General features: G+C 25.6%; 1 protein-coding gene across 3 annotated transcripts in view; it reads right to left on the bottom strand.

Moving 5' to 3' along the window:
- LOC108001371 (protein Wnt-7b-like) overlaps positions 1-24,282 on the bottom strand; it is a 183,718-nt gene that overhangs the window by 116,529 nt on the left and 42,907 nt on the right. The window lies entirely within an intron of this gene.

Below are 24,282 nucleotides of genomic sequence, written 5' to 3'. Positions count from 1 at the left end.
TCATTTCCTCGTAATTAATTGCATAAAACGTAATCAACCTGGTCGTGGAGGTGGCGCACGGACGTAACGAAATCGGGGACCGATTTGCATATTTGCGTTCCGCGTGGATCGCGTGCTACGCGATGCGTCGACAGTGAGAAGAGAGAGGAGAGATTTCTCAATCGAAGCGGGGCGTATCGCGCGAGGACGACAAGAGGCTTGAAAATCCCAAGCATTGACAGGATAATTACACGCACGTAGGCCGGCCGGTTGTCTGGTTCGTCCCGTTCGTTTCATTTCGTTCGTCTGTCAGCCGTGGAGAACGAAAAGGTGGAGTGAACGATGAGGCGAGAGAAGAAGAAGAAGAAGAAGAAGAAGAAGAAGAAGAAGAAGAAGAAGAAGAGAAAGAAGAAGAAGAAGATTTAAGTGAGAAGGAGAGAGAGAGCAAAGATTTAAGAGACAGTGGAATAAAGGTGGAGAAAAGGACTAGAAAGAAGGAGAGAGAGAGGGAACGAAGCGCGCTTGGTAGCTTTGACTCCTGAGCTACCGGTGGATCAGCCCACCCACGATGTTGATCATCGGCGAAGATCGGCCGAACATCGCGCCGACATTCGCCAGTATTTTCATTTGCATAATGGAAATTGCGCGGGCCACAGCTACCACAGGCCCAACGTTTCCGCGGGACGCGATAATTTACGGATATTCAAAGGCGTTCCGCGCGATGAGTTTATCTTCGTCGCGTCATTTGCACTAACTTCGAGTTAACGAGTATGGGCTTGGATTCATCGTGAGGTATAGTGGATACGGGTTGATGCTCCTTCTCGTTGAATACCAAGGGCGAATGTTGGAATTTCTGTGGAAATATTTCGTTCGTCGAATCGGTCTGTTGATTTTCAGAATTCGATTCGGCGTGTTTCGATTCAACGAAGGTCGTTGTAGGTGGATACTCGTGGTTCGATGGTATCTCTCGGTTGAGACGGTTATTGCTCGGGAAAGATTTGCGAGTTGCGATTTTATATTGAATATTTCGTTGAATATCTGTAATCATGTTGGAAATCTGTGAAGATATTTTGTTCGTAGTAATTGGTAATTTATTGATTTTCGGAATTCGATTTGGAATGTTTCGATTAAATGAAAATGGGTTTTTGCAACGTGATGTTTGCTTGATTTCATAATGTTTTCTGGAAAAATGATTATAATTCAAGATGCGATTATTATCATTTAGAATTTGTTTAAAAATTCCTTTAAATTAGATCTTATTTATGATTGCATTTATTCTTATTTCAAAATTCTTTAAAACTACATATGTGAAGTAAATGTTTATAATATAGCAATATGTAGAATAAATCTTTTTTCATTTAAAAATTTTTAAATTTTAAAATTTAAAATTTTCGTCTTATTTTTTCACATAGAATCATCTTCTATCCTCTATTTTTATATTATTAAAATATTCTTAATACAAATTTTTTCCACATATGCAGTATAAAATTAATAGAAAAGTGACCTAAATTAGAAACTAGAACATTTCTGAGCTATTCAAGAGTCATTAGTCATGTTTTGAATTTCTTGAAAAAATATTCTTCTGACCTCTATGACTAATCTAAAAAGTATTTTAAGATAATATAAAATATTTTAAGATTACTAACAGAAAATCTTTTGGTTTTCCATATTTCGATATGTATTACTTTGATCAATGGAACATTGTACGTATGGATTTTTGTGATGAAGAGATTACGAATTAAAATTGATTCGAAATCCACTTCGAATTGACTTCCTCGAACATTGTTGGAAACCATCATTTGGCAGACGCAGACGGATTAACTGTCAGTTTACAGCCTATTGCGTTCAAGTTGGTGTGTTTTTTAAAAAAATTAATCGGCATGAATCAACGTTACATGTCAGGCGCAATAACTTAGCTTTATCATCGGAGGTAGAAGCACGTGGATAATGCCAGAGGGGGGAGAGAAGTTAATGCGAATTTATCGCGACTGATCTGACTATTAACTTGGAACATTATGGGACGTAAGTGGCTGGCTGTATGGGAACTGTGTAACCCGTTGTTGGTAAATGTTGTGAGCAAGAAAAGGGAAACAAGCGTGCAGTCGTGGTTTAACTCGTGGTACTCGATAGAATGTAATATCTATTTTTTTTTTTTGCACGATAGAATGTAATATCTATTTATTATCGTATAAAATATAGCAAAATTCCTGTTCATGGATATCGTTGGCAGAAGTCTGTAGGATTCGATGAAATTTAATGAAGAAAAATTAATTATGATAAAAATTAATGATATTGAACATTAAGTGTTAATATGAAACGATTTTGAAAGGTGATTTTGTAAATGTTTTTTAAATTAAATTGTAATATTCCTGTAAATTAATTCAACTATAGGGATATTTTTCTCCATCATTTTAATATAATTTATTTAATTTTTCAAATATAAAATTTTATACATTACAGATTAGTATATTTATTTGTAAAATTTTATATTCAAAAAATAAAAAAATTGTATTAATAAATTATATAATATATTTATAATAAATATTTAAAAGTTTATCGTCCTTGATTACATTATAAAAAATTATGAAAAATGTAATTTATTAACTTTTGTAGACATTTTTGTTTCATTTGATTATTATTTATAAAAGATCAAAATTATAATCTGTGATGATAATTATAATATAATGTAAATATTAATAATATAGAAGAAATAATCTTTATTCTATAATTAATAATAAAAATTAAATTTTTATTTTCTGTATAATATTTTTTATTTAAAAATTAAAAATTAGAATGTAAAATTAAAATATGAAACGTAAAATTTGGATTGTATCTATTTAGATTCATCACAATTTTATTATAGTTTATTATAAATTCTTTGATTTTTATGTCATTATAATAAAATATAAAAATTAAACTTTTATATATGCAGTAATATTACGTAGAGCATTCTTTATTCTGAGGATTTTTTATGTAATCAAATTAAGGAATAGAGATAATTAATTAGTGATTCTTATTTGAATAAAAAGATACGATATGTATTATCATAAAAAAAATTTACAACTTAATTCTTAAAAACTTATTTTAATTTAATTGGTTGAATAATAACATGTTATATGAATTATCTCAACAATATCAAAAGACAAAAATAAAGATTATTTTTAAAACGATTTCTTTAATTTTTTCTCCTCAATTTTAAATTATTTTATATTTTTAAATTATTCTTATAAATTAAAGAATTAAAGAATTAAAGTGTTTTTATCATTTCAGCAGAAAGATATTTATTATATTTTAAAAGAAATTTAGCAATTCAATTTTTAAAGACCTAATTAAAATTTAAACAGAATTAATAATACATTACTTGAAAGTAATACCAAAGATATTATTTCATTTTAATTTTTTCTCCTCAATTCCATTACTTAAAAACACTCACATCCCACTATTTATCCAATCAACAGAAACCAATCTTCATACCTTATCTTCATACAAAAGTATTATACAACTAACATAAACTGAAATCAAGCGAACCTCGACTGAACCCGTTTTATGTCACACGTTGTGTATAAGAGAACCTCTTACTACTTTTTGCCTCATCTCGAACGAGATTCACGACAGCCTGCTACCTGACGGATTAACGGATTGCCAGCTATTATTATCCTCTGACAGGAACACCGTCGATGTCTTAAGCAGCTCGCGGTACCTTGAACGTAGGTACACACACTGTTCCTTCACGGTTGGGTCAGATTTATCCCTGCGAGTTCTACGAATCTCATGAACCACTGTCGGTTCTCCACCGATAATATACCGATTATTTATTAAGATTGGCCCGATGATGAATGCGACACATAATATGTGGGACAGCGAATAAAACACGGTAGCACGAGTCTTCTTATATAGAGTGTTCAAAAAGAATTATTCAAGATTTAGATGACACATAGTACACTGACAACATTGTCTCGTTCTCAAGATATTCCAAAAAATATGTTTTCAATCTTCAATTCTGAAGTCTGATTTCACTTCTTATAATAAAATCGTATAAATACGTATCAAACATTTTTTTTTAGAATTACTTTTCTTATAAATTTCAAAATTCCTATAAAAAACATGTGCAACTTTGATATGTTTTTTTAATAAAAAAATTTTAGTAAATGTAAAAACTTAATAATTTTGAAAATAATTTAATTTTTAAAATATTTATTTTTTATTTTACGCTAGCATCATGATTGATACTGACTTCTTAATATTTACAAATATCTTTTCATATGATCAAGAATATTAAATTTATCAATAAGAATAATTGTTGGAATAGAATTAAGATCTCTAGGAATTAATAATAATTAAATTCAATTGTAATTACAGATATGTATTTTTAACAATTCTTTTTATAATTATACCATTTTTAATTAAAAGATTTGAAAACTGTTTAATTCTTTTAATATTAGATTCATAAAATATAGCTTCTCCACGAATAAACAATATTAGATTTTGATTATTATCATCATTTATTTTATTATTATTAAAATATTTATTTCATCCAAAATCAAATTGAATTTGTTTATCTATCCTTAATATTACTTTAGTATCCTTATTTGTATCATTCATTTTCAGTTGCAATTTTTTCTTTACTATATTTTTTCACATATCCTTCCATTTCCATATGTGTTTGGCATCTTTTTCTTAACAACTAGCAAACTTTATCAAAAATTCCAGATCTTTATCAAGTTATTTGATAAATATGTTGAATTCATTTATTGATGAAGAATTGGTATATTTTTATTATAAAATTTACATAGAACTAAAATTTATAAAAAAAATAAAATAAGAAAAATTTTATTTTTCTTCTCATTAAGAAAAATATTGCATCCAATATATATATATATTATTAGTACTATCATGGTACTAATATAAAACAAAAAAAAAAGATTTTTTTTAAAACAAAATATAAACGAGTTTTCGAATTACTAAAAATTTATTCAGTATGATATGCTCGACGTGAATACTGAATGACTTTTTTTTGAACACCTTGTATAGATAGTATCGTGAGTACAGAGCTCGATTTTAACGAACCGCTTAAATCAAAGTAGTTCAACTCGTGGTGGAGACATACGCAGTTAAATTATGCCGATTCAAATTGCCGGCGGATTCGTGACTGTCCTTTATCATCCTTAGACGAATACGCGTGGGCGAGCTGAAAGATCATCAGGGAAAGTGAAAGCATCGAACGTGGGACACGTAAAAATACGCGTGTCCGACCGATTTTTAAGCCTCGATTCGCTCCTGTGGTCTTGTTACAGCGAAGTAATCGGTGATTAACGATGACAATGCATTATTTTGCACTCTGAACGTTACTTAAATTGGTATTTTACGTTGTGAATTAATTTTGGTATATTGCGAAAAACATTGAAGATCTGAATTTTTTTTAAAGATTTGGAAATATTCGTCGTATTGGATTAATTGTATTATGCAATTTTTATTAATAATAATATGAATGGAAATCTCAAATTGAATATGATTTTATCGTAGATCACAAATTGCAAAATGTTCAAAATCAAAAATCGATCGAAAATAAAAAAAAAGAAGCATTTTTAATATTTTAAAATCAAAAAAGATTTATGTCACAATATCGATGTAAATTTTGATATCAGATATCTTTCATTTTAAATGCTGATCATCGAATTCAAATTAATATTTGCTATAGTAAATAAAAAAAACTATCAATTTTCGAATATATATGATACCATTAAATTCAGAGAAAAATTATATTTATTATTGCCCTTAATTATTTTACTTTATTGCAATGAAATAAAATAATATATATAATATCATGTTCTATCGATTGTTTCAATGAAATAAAGATCTCTATTTTATCGAGGGCTGTCTGGATCTATCAGATGCAATATAACTTTAAACCATCATTATCTCGTAGATATAGATCCTTATTCGAAGTTTCAACTGACATTATGTAGTTGAATACTTTATGAACTGCTTCTAAGAAATAGTCAATTTGGATATTGTAATCAATTTGGATAAATTTTATATATCGATATAAGAAAAATATCAAGAAAATTGATGAAAAAGAATCATTTTCCATCAGAATCTTATAGAGGCAAAAATTATAGTAATTAGATTGATATATTTTTCCTCATTTATTATATTTTCCTTTAAAATATTTTTTTCTTTTCTGGATTAATTTTTTTCCGGAAAAAGTGAAGATTTCTATATTTGAAATTTTATGGAAAAAGAAAAAAATCATAAATAAAAACAGAAAATATAAAATAAAAATATTTATCTTTCTAAAAAAAAATATTTTTGGTTCATTTAATAAATATTTATTATTAATTCATTATTAATTTTCTATTATTAATTTTTCTATTATAATTTTTATTTATTAATAAAAAATATCTATAAATATATATAAAAAGAATACAATAAAATGATAATCACAATAAAGATCATAATGTATAAAATATTTTGTCAAAAATAATTGATGCAATTGATTGGAGATTTTCATATGATCAAAATTACGATCAAATTCAATATGTCACATTGATAATGAACAAAATCTTAAGAATGGATTGCATTTTATGTTTCAGTTACATAAAGAAAGTAATATATGTTTCAAATAGAATAAGCTTAGAAAAAAAAATAATTGTAAAATTGTAAAATAAAATATAAATATACAGCAATAAATTGATAAAATCATGTATATTTTTTATTTTTATTGTATTAAATACATAATTATAATTTTTATTCTAAATTTGAATTTTAATTAAAAAAAGTGATAAAAGAAAATATTAAAATATTTTTAAAATACAAAGTTTTAAGGGAATTAATAAATTAAATAATGATGTTATTTTGAAAATTGTACTGTATTGTAGTTGAATATTCTTCTCTAATTTCAATATTTATATATAAAAATTATGAATTGGCACGTAATTTAAATATCGGTATATAGTGAAAGACAAAATTTGTATACTATTTTACAGAAAATTTAATTTCATTTTAATTTAAAAATTTTGATTTTAATGAAATTTTATGTATATATAAAAGATAAATAGATTATAAATAGAGTAATTTTTTGAAAATCTCATTAAAATTCATTTCCAAAGTTTTCAACATTTTTTTATTTTGAAAATTTCATCTAGAGATTTTTTCTAGCAAAAATTAGCACTAAAAACAGAATATTTTAAAATTTAATTTATAATTTTGTTCTATCTTGCATCATTACAGAAATATATTTAAGAAAGCAAAACATAGATTCATAGAAACTTTGAGCATTGATATTACATGCATGCTACTGTATTTATATGATTTATTATTTTAACTGGTGTATGTTTTATCTATTTTATTTTATAATTCAATGTTTCATTTTAGCTGAATAATTCAAATACTATTAGTAAAATACTTCATAAAAAATATTAATTTTAAAAATTATATTTATTTTTTGTCTTTAGGAATTCATTCTAATGATAATAATGATCTTATTCATTTTTTTTAAATTCACATTTTAAAACAGAATATTTATATTTCTCTATTAAAAAATAAAATATTTTTCGATCAATTATATTCCTTTTAATAAATATCTAATATAAATCCTCAAAGTCTTAAATTGATTTAATATGCATTCTATAATAAGATATTTTTTATCATATTCATATTTTTTATCGAAGAACATAATATCTTTGAAATACACCAATTAACATAAGTTTCAATAATTAACATCAATCACATCTGATTATTACGACATCATATTTATTTTCTAGTTGTAATTATAAAAAAAAAGTAGATCTCTTTCCAACTCTTTAGTTCTGTTCTTCACAAAAATTTTAATTCTCAGAAACATCTGCAATCCAATAATTATTCCTTATTTCTTTAAGTTAAATTCCTTCGATTTTCTTCTCTCGATCCTTGTATTCTTTTCCTTTAACAAACATCAATATTAAAAACCACATAAAACAAAATCCTTCTCCACTCTCTCTCTTTAAAACCTATAAATCTCTCGAAACACGTTACCTCATCCTTAGGATCCACGTTATTCAAAACTCTTCCCAAACATTCAGCTATCCCACAACCAACCCATGATCAAGGAAGATCAATCGATCGCGGCAGTCAAAAAGGCGGTCTTCTAATCCTCGTAGAATGGCCTCGTAATAGCATAAAATCAAAGGAAATCAGGCTACTTCGCCGATGTGGACACATGTACCACGGTGGTGGCCGTGTCTCCGGGTGGCGCGAAGCGTGAGAAGAAAGGCCGCGTGGAACACGGAACTATTCGTGGCGCGACATAAATTCGGGGCAGGACTACAGCTTGGGCCGATCCGGGTCCGCGTCTCCACGCGGTAGGCCTTGGACCCATGGACGGGCCCCGTGTAGCCACGTCGCGGACATCGACGACTCCACGCCCTATAAATACGCATAAATATTCCCATAAATCCCGTGTAACGTCGCATTACACGCGTTCACGAGAGGGGCAGGAAGATTGCGAGGCTCCGTGTGCGCGGACACGGTCGAATCAAAGGAAACGGAAAGGGGGAGGTTAGGGAAAGAGGGAGAGGGAAAGAGAGGATCGGTCTTGCGAAGCGTGCACCAACCGACCAAGGTGCGCGCAGTGTGTATATCATATATGGAATAAATTACGCTTAATGTACGTACTCGCCGACCACGGGCCTTCTTTGGATTTATACACTCACATTGGATGACTTTCTGTGTATATTTCGATGTAATCGAACGTTTAACGCGTGATTCGTGAATTATTTATCGAACTGAAGAATTGGAGAAAATTTCTACCTTTTTTTTTTTGGTCGGAGGAGGAAGATAGATTGATAACGGTAAATTTAATTTTTAAGTTTATTTGTATCTTGTATCTATTTCTTGTTTCTTGGAAAGTAATATATACAATATCTTTAGTAAACTTTAGTATTTAAGTTTTAAACGAAACGAATTTTTCTTAAGTTCTTATGATTGGAAACATATTAATATTCCTATAAAGTTTCTGTATATCAAATATTCGTTCTTTTATTCGAAAATCTCGATAAAATAAAGATTCTATAATTTGAAGATTTGAATCTTCTTTAAATTTGAATTACCGAAATTTTATGGTAGAATTCTTTAAAGAAAAAATTTTTAATAAATGATGCTTAATTAATTGAAATTTAGGTTGCTTATATTATATTATCTATTAGATATTTGAATAATTGACAGTTGACAAAATTTTAATTATATGAATATGTTTATAATTGAAAACATATACTATGTATTTAGGAATTATTCTGTTTTAAAAATTGTTCTCAAACATGTAAAGTTTGATACATTATTATGTATTTAAATGCAACTGTTTAGAAATATTCTTATACAAACATAAATTTTTTTATTAATTGAATCAGAAAATTATAGATAATTAAAAGAATAGATAAGCTTTTATCCGAATTCCCAATATTTATTTAGATATTTATACAACATTCAAATATACAGAACCATAGAATGTATTTTTATAATATTTACTTCTCAATTAGTCAATTAATTCCAATGTTATTAACAATTTTAATGGTAATAGAATAATATAATAGAATAATAATCAAATTGTTATAAAATATTAATTACTTTTTTCACATTTTAACAATAAAATTAAGATTTTTTAATTATTTATTTATTAAACATATTAAACATATATTTAATTTAAATAAAACATACAAATTGTTTTTCCAACTGTAAGATAACAATTTAAATCTTTATAAATTCAATATTCTTCAAAATGACTAAGTTATTTATGCAAAAAATACTATTGTAATATAATAAACAACTTTAATAAACAAATTAAATAAATCTAATAAATAAACTTTAAAATATTCATTTACACGTTTATAAATAAATAATAAGTATCATATTAGTATGAAATATATAAAATGTGAAAACATAAAATCTCAAAAAAAAATTAATATTTATTTAATCAATTTTTTAATAAACTAATTAATAATTAATAATTTTCAACAACGTGTAACTACGACGTCACAAACAAATAATAATAAAAATCACATCTTCCTATATACATATATTTTCGCAGTATAGGACACAGTGAAATCTTATCAACGACTAGTCTACCGATTCCTATAAGCGACCAATCTCGAGTCTCCCTTTTCTCAACGAGTCCATTAGGTCCCAAAAAATCTGCCACAAGACGTAAAATTATCTCTTTCGATCGCAGGACCCGATACATCGGACTCTTGACCTCTTCTACGCGACCCAGCCACATTTTCTTCTATTTATCCACTTCTGACCGGTTCGTCCTCGTTCTCCTGCTCTTGTTCAAGTTCTCGGCCACCGCTCGACTCGCACGTTTTCCCGGTGCACGGCTCGCATTGTCCGGTAAAACCGTATTTTCGGCCTCTGCTACAGGACTTTAACGAGCTGATCGCTATCAGAACGCACCGAGTTATTCACATGAGTCATTTCTAGGGAACGGAGAGGACCGACTGTCCTTCTACGCCTCGTTCTCGCGGAACGTTGTGTGAATTAATAACCATAAACTGGATTCCACGTGGAACGATCAATTCTCTGGGGTGCATCGGATAGTTAGTTATTCGGATTTTTTTGAATTTCTTCGTAAGTCAAATTTTCGTATGATAGAAAATAAATTGAAGGATCAAATTTTTTCATAAGATTTTGAAATAATGTAAAATTTATAATGATATTTGGTGCAGAATAAAGTACAATATTAGTTGATTTATAATTAAACAGACAATAGGTAATATTGATAAAAAAGATTGCAAAGAAACTTTACATTTTAATTATTTATAGATATAATTATCGATATAAACAAAACAGTGAAAAAAAAGAAATAATAAAAAAAAAGAATAATTTTATTGTTTTATTTATTAATTTAATTATTTAACATTAATATATTACATTTATCATTCATTGATTCAATATCAATCAATACTTTTTATTTCGTTCATTATAAAAATATTTAGACAGTTTAATTGATTTAAAAATATAAACAATAACATTTTAATTTCAAAGAAAAAATATTTTTTGAAATGAGAATTAAAAATTTATTTAGAAAATGAGAATTAAACTATAGATATAATAAGTATATGTAAAAATATTATTATTTTTTATTGTAACTAGGTTTTTAACTAAAATAATATTATTTGTAAAATGATTTAATATATATAATATTTTATGGATTCTAAAAAAAAATATATAAAATGAAACAAATAAACGACATAGATAGTTTCAATGCAAAAATATTAATTGAATAAAATTAAAATTCTATTTTAATTGAAATTTGATTCCATGTTTAAAAAATATAGTTGAATTAGAGTATATAATTTACTTGATTTATTATTTTTGTGATAAAAATAAAAAAAAATTTATGAAAAAATATGAAACAATAATTTGTATATATTTATTTTTTAGCATAATTTATGGAAAAGAATATAGAGATTATATTAGAGAGACGTGTTTTAGATCTTTGTAGAGAAATTATATTTTTAGGGAGAAATTTCGTTATATAAATTTTTAATAATTATTCCAACTTCTTATAAACTTAAAATTTAGAATAAACAGAGATACTTTCATTGATTCTCGATAATTAATAAAATAAAAGACAAAACAGAAAATATAATATTATTTGAAATTATTTAGAAAAAATATTTATTATTTGAAAAAATCATCTTTTACATTTTTCGAAAACCTGTATTCTCAAAATCTCTTACCATCCATTTTTTACACTTCTCATTATCATTAATAATATTTATTATTTTTACATTTTTATTATTTTAATCCCACATAAAACGCTCCAAAACGATTTCTCCCTTAAACCAAACCCTAAAATCGTAACTCTGAAATTATCGAGATACGCCCCTGTTCGAAACGACTCACGCAATCTGCTTCCCTAAACCGTCGAGAAATAAACTCTTACGATAGATAAAACTACCATTTAACCATCACGCCTCGCGCGTATCCCCTGCTCGCGTTGAATCTATCGTCGCTACCGACGAAAAATCTCGACCACTTAATTTCGCAGACGATAGGCGGCTGATAGGCGGTCTGCACGGTTGTTATCACAGTAATTAGTGACACCTGTACTATCTGTTCGACGAATCGAGCCCCGATAGCCGGGGAAAAAGTCGTATGAAAGTTCGCCCACGAGGGATCCATTCAGTCGACGAGGATCTCCTGGCTCATTCTGGTGTTTCGTTCTTGGTCTCGATATCGAAAAGCCCTCGAACGATAGCGTTTAATTACGCTTAATGACATCGTTCCCAGTAGTGTGAAACAGTGTGGATAAATGTTGCGAGTTGGGAGGCAAGACCGATGATTTATAGGCACGATAATTTCGTCGTTATGTGCCGAAAGAAGCCGAGAGAACCGGAGCGGTTCAACGACGAGGCGTTAGTTTTTAAACGGGGCTGCTTGGAGATTTTTTGGAGATCCTGTCTCCTTTGAAAAGTTCACGTGGAGGATTGAGTTATTAAAATGTGTACCAATTCGGGATTAAAGTGGTTTTCGTGATTTTGAAAGGAAAAGGAAGATATTAGGAATAATTGAGAGAGGCAAAAGTTATTTTATTGGTATATGAGGTTGTTTCTGAATATTAATAATAATAAGATATGTGCGAGAATGTTCGAGAATATTATAAAAGATGTTAAAAATATAAATAAGATTTTAAGATTATTGTTAATTTAATTAATTAATTCGTTAGTTATGTTTTCTTATTATAAATATAAAAATTTCATTATAAAAATTTAATCATTTTAATCAATAACATTTGTTATACATAAAATTTTTATTGATTTTGGTACAATTTTTTAGTTGAATTTATATATATACATATATTGTAGGTATAAAGATTTTTATGATTGATCATTAAAAATAACCCATCAACAATTATCTAATTATACTCTAGTTTTTATCTAAGATGATTAAAATAAAAACTAAAAATAAATAAAATAAAATAAAATAAAAATAAAAACTTAAAATAAAAACTAAAAATAAAGAAAAATAAATCAAAGAGAAAGAATAAATTTTTATTTGTTTGAAATTTCGTTTTCGAGAAAATTTAAAATTTATTAAATGCAGAAATGTATATAATTTTCAATTATATATTAAGATTATCTTGAAGATTATTTTACATATGAAAATAAATAAATACATTAATTTTTTATTCAAATTCTTTCAAAAAAATTGTAATTGAACTGTTATCAATGAATCAAATTCGATTTTAATTGAAAACTCTTGAAATGAAACAATTTTATTCTATATTTTTCATTTCTTTTTTTTAATATATGTAAAATAAGCTTCTAATTAATCCATTCAATTATTCAGTTCAATTAACCAAGTTTTTGATTAATTTTTAAATTCAATTTTACTACAAACTTTTTATCGAAAAAACGATATTTCTTTTCTTTTTAATTTATTTGTAATGTTAAACTATCTTCTGTATACAATTACCAAATATTTTGTATTAATATTAGAATAAAAACTTAGAAATAAATTTTTTTGATATTTATGACTTCAAAAAAATTATCTTTCATAATAAGATTTAATTTATTAAAACAAAATTTATCACTTAGCTCTAATTTTCTTTTTATTATATAATATTATTTATATAATATTTTATTGTAATATTTATTTATAATATTATATAATATTTATATAATATTATATTGCTTTTTAACATTATTTTCAAAATAATAAATTTATTATATAAGACTAAGAAAAATAAATTCTAATTAATAATGTATTAAAAATAAGAATTAAAAAATTAAAAACTTTAAAAACCTAAGAAAAAAGAAAAGATTTATAATTTCAAATTTTTATCGAACTTCAAAAATTAATTCTACAAGAATATTTTTTTTGTATATTAAATTTGAAAGATTAGAGATAAATTTCTTCTCCATCTCTCTCTTAAAATTTCTTAGTTTGTAATTCTAATATTTTTGTTCCATTTTTTACATTGGATATCTAAGTTGAAGTTATTTAAATGTTTCTATTGTTTTTAACGTTGAAAAATATTTGTGACACAATTTAAATGATTTTCAAAAGAGAATATCATGGAAGAAAAATTTTTTATTTGTTTTTTTAATTTTTTTCAAAATCATCGTATTTTTTTACGCAAGAAATGTTCATTTCTTTTTTTTTTGTTGCATCCTATACCAAAAAATTCATTTGAATATGTATAATATGTTCAAGTGATTTCAATTTTGAACTTAAGTGTTTATATAAATTTATGGTATTGTATAATTCATTATCAATCAATTATTTATCAAGTACTAAATGAAAATGTCGTTGAATGGATTTAGCCAGCAAATCAATTTATTTGATCTAACTCTTATTAAATTTCTTTATTTAGAGAAAAGGAAGTAGTTTGCGATCTACAATTCCAGACATGATGAACAGTATAATTGGTACTTATGCTATTACTTCAGAAATAGTAGAAAGAACATCAGACTCCATAATTATTCATCACGAAAGAACATCATTTCAAGCATTTAATAACATAAATCATAAGTTTTCATGTCATTGTCTTACAATTTTACTTTCTAATGATCAAAGTGATTTAAAGATCATTATACAGACATATTCAAATATATTTTTTAATATGCTACAAAATGCAATAATAAAAAATAAAAAACTTTTCTTCTTGTAAATAAAAAATGATAATTTTGAAAAAATTAAAAAAAACAAGAAAAAAACAACAAATAAAAATTTTTTTCTGCAATATTTTTTAAAAATATTTAAATTGTCTTACAAAGATTTTTCGTGATATTAAAAACAATGGAAACATTTCGATGACCTTCTTCAGCTAGGACTGTATATTTCTAATATCTGAAACTTTAAAGAAAGAACGAAAAAAAATAACCAATATCTGTTAACAGAAGAATAATTACGGTATCACGATCGTATCGCACTTTCCACGTTCTCCACGCCAAAAATCCCATTCGATCGTGTTACATTTCATCCACGTTCCTCCCATTCAAGATTTCTGTTTTCCTATGTTCCGATAGGGTCGCGTATCCTGGTGTCGCACGAACAAACGCACACAGGAAAGGAACGTGAATGAGGGAAGTCGTTCAATAAATCTTGAGGCGCCAGGGTTGAAATTTTCGCCACCTCGCCGCTTGTCTTCCTACAGAGATATTTTCGGTATTACCTGAACAGGAGATCAGATCCTAAAGATACCTGGCTTAACGAGGTATTCGTTCTACGAACGCTTCTTCTATTTACCCGTCATCCATAAAATAATGTTAATTTGTTGCCCGATATGTACACACCTCTTCTCCAAAGGATAATTAACAATCCTGCCTCCATTCCTGAACGATAGAATATTTTTATTTGATATCCCGGTAAACCTGAGATTACTAGGAATTGTAACGATCCTTAATCCTTTAAGGAACTAGGTATTTGCAGATAAATTTTTCTACGTGGATCCTATTTAATTTTTTCATGTATTCGTCATGAATTCGAAAATAAATCAAAAGATTTCATTTCAAAAATTCGTTTATTTCTATAAAATAAATGGAATAACTTTCTGTGAATAATCTGAGTCATTTATGTTTGGAGAAATATTTTATTTCTATATTTATTAAAGAAATTTTTATTTTTATAGATAAAACTCTTTTAATTATCCAATTATCCAATATTCGAATGTGAATGAAATATTTTATTATCCGATTACACTATTTATTTAAATGTTTTTCATTAATAATGTAAAATAAATGTAAAATAGTACTTACTATTAGTATTAATTATTGAAATAAAATCAAAAATAAAAAATTGAAAAATGGTGAGAATTGCAATTACAAAATTGATAAAAGTATATGTATAATGTTGAGAAATCATTGATTATAATTTATTTATTAAAAAAATTTGTGCAACTAAAAAAGGAATAATATCTCTAATTCTATAAAAATCATTTTTTATATTATTATTTTAATTTTGTTATAAATAAATATATTATTTTTCATAAAATATAGAATAATTTATCTAATATTATATAATTTAATATTGTAATCTAATATTGTAATTAATAATAAAGTATAATATAATACATTTATCTTCATATTAATTTCAATAATAGAACTTTTACTATTTGATTGAACTAATATAAATGCTTCAATAAACATTCAAAAAATTTCTCAGATTTTTTAAGAGCCTAGAATAATATGAAGAAAAATAATCATGCCCAGAAAATATGAAAAATACTTATGCATAAAAATATTTTAATATTTATGAAATATAATAAATTTTAAATTATTTTTGATACAAAGTAATTTAATTTTGTGCAACTTTTTGATGAATTATAAAAAGATTTTTTTATTTCTTTCTTGAAATTTTAAATTATCAAATAATTATCAATATCTAAAGTTTTGTTAATTGTATTAAATCAAATTGAATTATCTCTTAAATTTTATTAAAATTTTGTTATAAATATTTTTATGATTTCTACTTAAAATTATTCAATAATTGCATAAAATAATTTCGAAATTTAATTACAATTTAATATTTAATTAACTATTTTAATGATTTGATAAAAACAAGATTTGGAAGATTATATGATTGTTACAAATTAATTTTTTTATCTTATTATTATTATTATTATTATCTTATTTTTATTATTACCGAGTAAATTTTTTTTCGAAAAAATGTCCAAATAAAAATATATTAAATAAATATATAAAATATACACATTATAAAAATATAATAAGAAATACATTCATAAAATAAAATATTATATTTTATAATTTCCTTTTCTGAATTTATTTAGCAATATTTATAATTTATAAATAATATATAAGTATTTAACAATTCCATTTTTGATTTCCAAAAATATTATAATTTTAATATATATATTAATAGTTATTTTATAGTTAATGACAATTGAACAATTTCTGAAAACATAATTCGACGGAAGCTTCTTTTATCGATCAAATTAATCATATTATAATAAATATTCATTTCGTTCAATTTTAACTTTTTTATACATTGTAATATGTTAATTATAATGTAATAAACGTTCATTTCGTTCAATTTTAACTTTTTTATACATAATAATATTATCGAATTATCGAATTTTTAAAAAAATGTTACAAATTTACTAAAACATAAATATCATGCAGTAAAATTACATTTAATAATATATTTAAGAACCACAAAAATTTTTTTCTTTTTGTCAATTTAATTCGACCTTGCTTTAAAATATGCTTGTTTACAATTAATTTCACGAAAATGATTTCAAATGATTTCCAGCATCATTTATATCGTATCGATCATCTTATCAGCTTTGTTGCTTCGTTTCATTTTAATTTTTTGTCCTAATTTATTGTTTTTTAAGCTAATTGTTATTGTTGAATCGTAATCGATATTCAAATGAAACTATTGATTTTTAATAATCAAGTCTTCGTTTTATAATATATACATTTCTCGTTCTTTTTTCTTTCTTACTTTTTTGTTTTTCTTCTCTTTTCATAGTAATTTCAGGTAAAGGGATATAATCTTGAGCGTATCCTATTCTCGTCATTTAATTATACGCAATCATCTTCTACCTATGGTCGTTAGCAATCATTGATAAACGGTTTTTACGCGATGTATATTTGCTTGCTCTTTCAAGATTAATCATGAAATTACATCGTTTCGTAACCGATCATATAAATAACACTATTCACTTTTCAATCTCATTAAGATCTCTTGGTTCACACGCATCATTATCCGATAGTCATTCATTATTATGATATTTTCAATATTATTTAACGTAAATAATCGATCTTCCTGTTTTGAATATTACCTTCAATGAAAATAAACTTTATCGAAGCTTTTTTTTTATTTATTTGTTGTAACATTATCATTTTATTTGTAAAATTTATGAGCTTTTTGATAAAACAGATTTTGATAAAATTATTCCGATAAAGAAACTTTTTTATATATATTATTTTTTTTAAATATTACAAATATTTGTTAAGAAAAGAATAAATTCGATAAAAGAACAATCATAAATTATAGAAAATTGATAGAAAATAAAATCTTTAATTTATCTTATATTTAATTTATTGCATCTTTTTTTATTTGATAATAAATAAATAATACAATATTTCTTATCGAATATTTCATTGATAATATTTTATCAATATTATATATTGATTTTGATTAATAGTATTGATCATTTTGAATTTAATTTAAATTTTCTTTAAAAAAATATAAAATAATGTTAAAAAATAATATAAAAATGCTAAATAATGAACATTATTATATTTAGAAAGGTTAATTAAAAAAAAGAAACACATATAATTAAAAGTATTTAATTATTACTCTATATTGCAAAAAAATTCAACTTATCTGAAAATTCTGATTTTATTAAAAGTTAATATATGTAAAATATAATTGATTATACATAAAGTAATTTTTTTATCAACAAGAAATCTCTTTGAGAAATTAATATCCAAAAGTTTTAACAGTTTTTTTAATGCAAATCTAAAACAATTTTATCTGGAGATATTTTTTCAGAAAGATAAAATTTAAAAAACTAAATATTTTGTAACTTAAAATTTTGCCTATTATAAATTACATTTTAAAAACGAAAAAATTTATTATTTATTATTATTAAAATTTATTATTATTAAATTTATTTGAAACTTTGAACGTTGATTTTATATTCTTAAGTAATATTTTATTAAAAAAAAATTATCACATTTTTAATCTATTATATTTTATATATTCAAGATTTTTCATTAAAAATTTTTAAAAATAAAAGATTAAAAAATTAAATTTTTATAATGTATAATAGAATAATTCTTTTGGTACACATAGAATGTTTTATCAAAATTTTGAAATATCAAATTACTTCAAAAATGATTTTCTTCTCTCTTTCATATTGTATTCATATTGTAAAATTATGAATGCAAATTTTAATTATGATTTTCTATTATATGTTAAAAATTTATTATTATATTATATAATATTTTTAGAAATATTTATTTTCGATTCCATTTAATATTTTTCAATTTATCTCAAATGATATTAAAAATTATAGAAACATTGGAAGATTTTTATAATATTATTATTGCATAGTAAAAATAAAAAATAAAAATTGTTATATATAAATATATAAATATATATTATATATATCTTTTATTTGTTTAATTAGAAGTATTGGTAAAATTAAATTCATAAAATTATTTTTCTTTTTAATATATATTAATTTATTGTTAATATTATTTTACATAAATATTATCAAATCTATTAATATATAAAATCCTATTAATTAGATAAAACTAATTTAGTACTAAAATTTTAATAAATAATTGATCTATTTTGATATTAATAGTTTTTTTTTTATATTAAATATATATAATTTAAAATAATAACATGTAAAATAATTAATTACGGCTTATATCTAAAAATAATTCCTGAATAATTAATTATTTATATTTTAATCAAAATTCAACCATTTCTTATATTTGCCAATATAACTCCAATGCTACCAATGTTTAAAAAAAATTGGGATTGATTGCTTATAGAAGTGAATTGTTTTTAATAATATCATGATCTATATCATAAAAACATAAAAAATAAAAAGTGATTTCTGTTATACAAATATGATTATTGAAGAGTTATTAGCATTCATTAAAAAAATTAACGATGAATAAATAATTTTTCTTAAAGATTTTATATTTTCACATATAATTATATTAGTATAAATATTAAATGAATATTTTAAATTTTATTTATTAAAATACTTATTATAATATTATTTTTTTATACATAAAAAATTTGAAATCAGAAAGAATATTGAAATCAAAATGAGCATTTAAACTAATTGATTTATATGTTTTTTTATGATCTAAATTTTATATTTAAATTTCTATTGTTTCTATAAAGATTATTGTTATTTTGGAAGAATTTTTAAATTTATAAACATATTATAATTTATATTTAATTAGTTAAAAAATCTTTAGTTTCATTTATAAATCATAAAATAAAATAAATTGTTAATAACATTTAATAATGAATGTATAAAAAATCAATCAACGATAGAGTTAATTGACGAACTAATAAAATGTGTTAGAAAAACAATAATAACTATAATTCTACATTTCATCATTTTTAATTATTTAATCATCTCCTAGATAAAATAATATTTCGAATCGTTTAATAAACAATTTGCCTCTCTCATCAAGTAGCTATCAAGTTTTACTTACTATAGCAAGACTAAGAAAAGACTCGAAACGAGCAATCGTTATCAATCATAAAAAGCATCATCATTCGCATCAGGATATTACTCCTCTCGGGAGGTGAACTTTGATTTTTTTTTTTTTTTTTAGCTTCAAGGCAAGCAACTATATACAACAGTGTTGCTATGCTTGGCCATGGACAACACTCTTCGAAAGCGTATCGACGCGAGGCGATTAAACGCGGATCACCGTGTCCGATCGGCCCTCTTTAGAAACGTGGACGAGGAACTTGTAGCAATTTACGGTCTCGTATCTGATCGGTGATCGTCGCAGAACGAGACACCACGAGGATCATGATCTATGTCTTTATTAACCGATCCACGCGTCCTCGTTAACGAACGGAATACGCATCGATTCCGGCGACGCGACGCGACGGTTCGTGCGAGTTATTGCGCTCAAAAGGGACGAGTTGGGGTGAGAGCGACGGTTCCCTATGGGAGAAAACGAACGATGCCAGTTGATAAAGTCAAAGCATCGAAACGATGCGAACGGGAGATATCGAGCCAGTTTGCAGTGATGTTATGCCGAGCGTTATGGTTGATTTGAGAAGCTAAAGGATGGGTTTCATTAATGGGTTTTTTGTGGACGTTCTCGTGGATTGCGGTTTTGTTTTGTTCTTGATCGAGGTGTTGAGATAGTCAGGTAATAATTTTAAATGTTAGAGATGATTAGTATTCTAGAAGTGGGTTTAACTCGTTGAGTGAGTCGTTTCGTTGTTAAGATGTGGAATTGGAATTAGGATTCTTTTTTTTAAAAGAAGACTTAATTTTGGTTGAATCTATTTTAATTATATAGGGGATGGAAGAGCGGATACTATACGTTCCTTAATGTGATTTTAATCGTGTATTAAAAAGATAAATAAATAAACTTTCAGGAAATAAATTATTGTGTCTAAAAGAATAATTTGTCCAAGGATTTAACTCGTCCTTCCAGTTAATAAGTTGAAAGTGTAAGTAGAAAAAGACTCAGATACTATATTTATAAGTATGAGATTCTTGTCAATAAATCATCGGATAGTCAGTTTTATTAATCTACCGAAGAGTAGATATTCAAATCTACTTTCACGCCCAACAGAAGGAAATAATAATAACTATTAATATTTAAGATAATTTCAATCAAAATATAATCTAAATCAAATTCGATAGTTATTTACAAAAGAATATCTATTCCTTATCGATTTCAATTCTTAAAATGTATTATTAAGATGTAATTCCGAATAACTTTTTCTTTTTCTTTATATTTAGTTTCCGAGATAAAAATTTTTGTAAAAATGATTGATGAAACTTAGATTTATAATTGTAATTATAATGTATAATATATTTATATTTACGAATAAGAAGCATACATATCGTGAAAATAATAAGATTATTAAAATATAGTAATCATAACGAAATTATATAATAGTTACGATAAATTTTTTTTAATAAATGAAATTTAATCTAACCTATAATCCATTAATTTTTCTTCTTTATTGTTTAATTTAGCCTACATAGGAATTATCAGACAATAAACAAAATTTAGAATTTAATCTAATTTAACCTAATCTATAATTTATTAATTTTGTTTTATATTTTAAAATGTGACCATCATTAGGCAATAAACGAAAAAAATATAACCTAGCTTAACCTCTAATCTATTTTTTTTAAATGAAATTAGATTAAATTATATAGGAATGTAATTATCACTAAGTTATTATTAGGTTAAGGCCGTTCAGGTTATAATGAATATACATTTATAAGTTCAATAAATTTTTTCCAATTATTTGAAAATAAAACCAAGCATAATATTTAAAGGAAAAATTTATTCGGAATGATAACTTTGATAATACATTATATATCAATACATTCCAAGGTCATCAAAATCGGTGAGAAATAATCCTTTTCTATGAATAATTATCTGCAATTTAAATCTACTTTTCATCATAATACAAACAAAATACGTAGTACGACATTCAATAAAATTGAACAATAAGAACAATAAGATCTAAATCTAATATCCATAATCCAACACAAAGAAACACATACAAATAAAATCATCGAAGAATAAAAATTCGATTCCAAATCTAAAACAGTGCAGACAAAAATCTGTGTCCGAATAAAAGAATCCACTTCTGAAACGCGTTTTAAAACACTCCATTTCACCGAGCAACCTGCACTAAATGTTCAAAGCAGGTCCTCATTCCAAGCCGGCCGCGATACTATCAACGTGTACCATCGAACAACCGAACAAACCAATAAAAACGACACCCCGGAACGGATCTTACGGGCCGTCATCGTGAAAGGGAGGCGAGGAATTCAGTTGGCCGGCAACCAGCGGCTCTTAACCCGCTCGAAACACACGAAGCGAAACCCTAGAGGGTCCCCGCTTCTTCTACCATCCGCGCGTTTAATCAATTTGAATCGCGTGGACGCGGGCCTAGGTCGACATCTTTCACGGCCGAACGAGGGCAGTTTCTCCACGGGCACTTAGAGATATTTTAATGGCGCTTTGTGCCCTGTCTCTGTCTCCGCAGGGCTGGGAATGGGGGAGCTTACCTTTTATTCGAAAGGACGACCGCGTCTTTCGTCTCGCCCTTTGTCTTTCCACCTCATCCTTTTACCTCCCGTCCACCCGTTTCACCCTTCGTTTCTCCCCCCTCCTTTATTTATTTCCCCCTCTCATTATACTTCTTTCGGGCGACGTCCGCTGACCACTGGTTATTTTAATTGGATCTTCGCCCAGCCTTTTTTCGCCCGTTCCTTCCTCCTCTTCGTCCCGTATGCATCGCGTGCTCCGCCGTTCCATTCCATCCCCAACGCGCCATAGGTTCCCCTACGTATTCCAGTTCCACGGATACCGTCCGTTTTTGCGCGCGACTCGACCATTCTTGATGACAAAGCGAAGAATTCGATGTAGGCTAATTTTAATAGAGATCGGTCTCGTTTTTTTCTCTTATATTTTTGTAATTGGGATCTTTGTTCATAAGATAAACTGCTTTTTTCACGTGAAATATACGTTTCGCATATATTACGTTTTACATTTTCTTTCGTATTGCACATTTTATTTGCACGATTCATGTAAATTTTATAAATTTTTTGAATTAAAATTTCTGATCACGATGCAATATTTAGAACTTCAATTGGATTCTGGATTATGTATATTTATAAATATGGTAGAAACGGAATGATAAAGTAAATTCAAACATTATATAAATATTATATTAAAAAATAATTTTTCCATTTTACTAAAAATTTTGAAAAAATCAGATATTGATATGTTTTACTTTGTTTTGATAAGTAAATATATATAATAAAATAATTTGTATTTTATATACAATAAACATATATTATTTTTACATTATGAGCATATATAATATGATATATTTTTTGAACACGTTTCAAAAACCAAAATATATTTATAAGAAAGAAGAATTGTATATAGATTAGAATAAATTGAACAAAAAATTAAATTGAGTAATTTCCAAAATTGGACGTAAACTTCAATATTAGTAATATTAGAAAAATTAATCGATTTGAGAATTTATGAATATATAAAACTTTATAAAAAACAAATTTTTAACGAAAAAAATAATCGTATCTATTATAAAAATAATTATCTATTTAAATCAAAATTAGGTACACATTTATTAGATGTCTTTTATAATAAATAAGATTAAATTTAATCATTATTAATAGATAATATACAATAATTCATATGAATATAATGATCAAAAATTATAAAATATTTTTTAAATTGTTAATACATGAATGTATAAATTCCGCATTACAATATTAATTCAAATCAAAATAATATTATATAATAATAGTATACTTATAACGAGTATTCTGAAAATAATCAAATTATTATCATTTTTAATTTCTCCCTCCGTTAAATTTATTTCTTCAATTTTTTTCCTTTCCCCAAAAATAAATCCTTTTCACGATTTCTCTATGAAAAAACAATTTTAAAATTCGACATCATCAGGTTAATTTCGTATTATTTTCAATAATTGGCAACTTTCGAGAAAGTCTTCCTTTCAGAATAAAATTAACTTACTCTAGATACACCGGTCGAAAATAATCAACCAGATTCCTCC

Source organism: Apis cerana, linkage group LG5, assembly GCF_029169275.1.
Source record: "Apis cerana isolate GH-2021 linkage group LG5, AcerK_1.0, whole genome shotgun sequence".
Classification (NCBI taxonomy): Eukaryota; Metazoa; Arthropoda; class Insecta; order Hymenoptera; family Apidae; genus Apis; species Apis cerana.
This window is presented reverse-complemented; position numbering and strand designations above follow the sequence as displayed.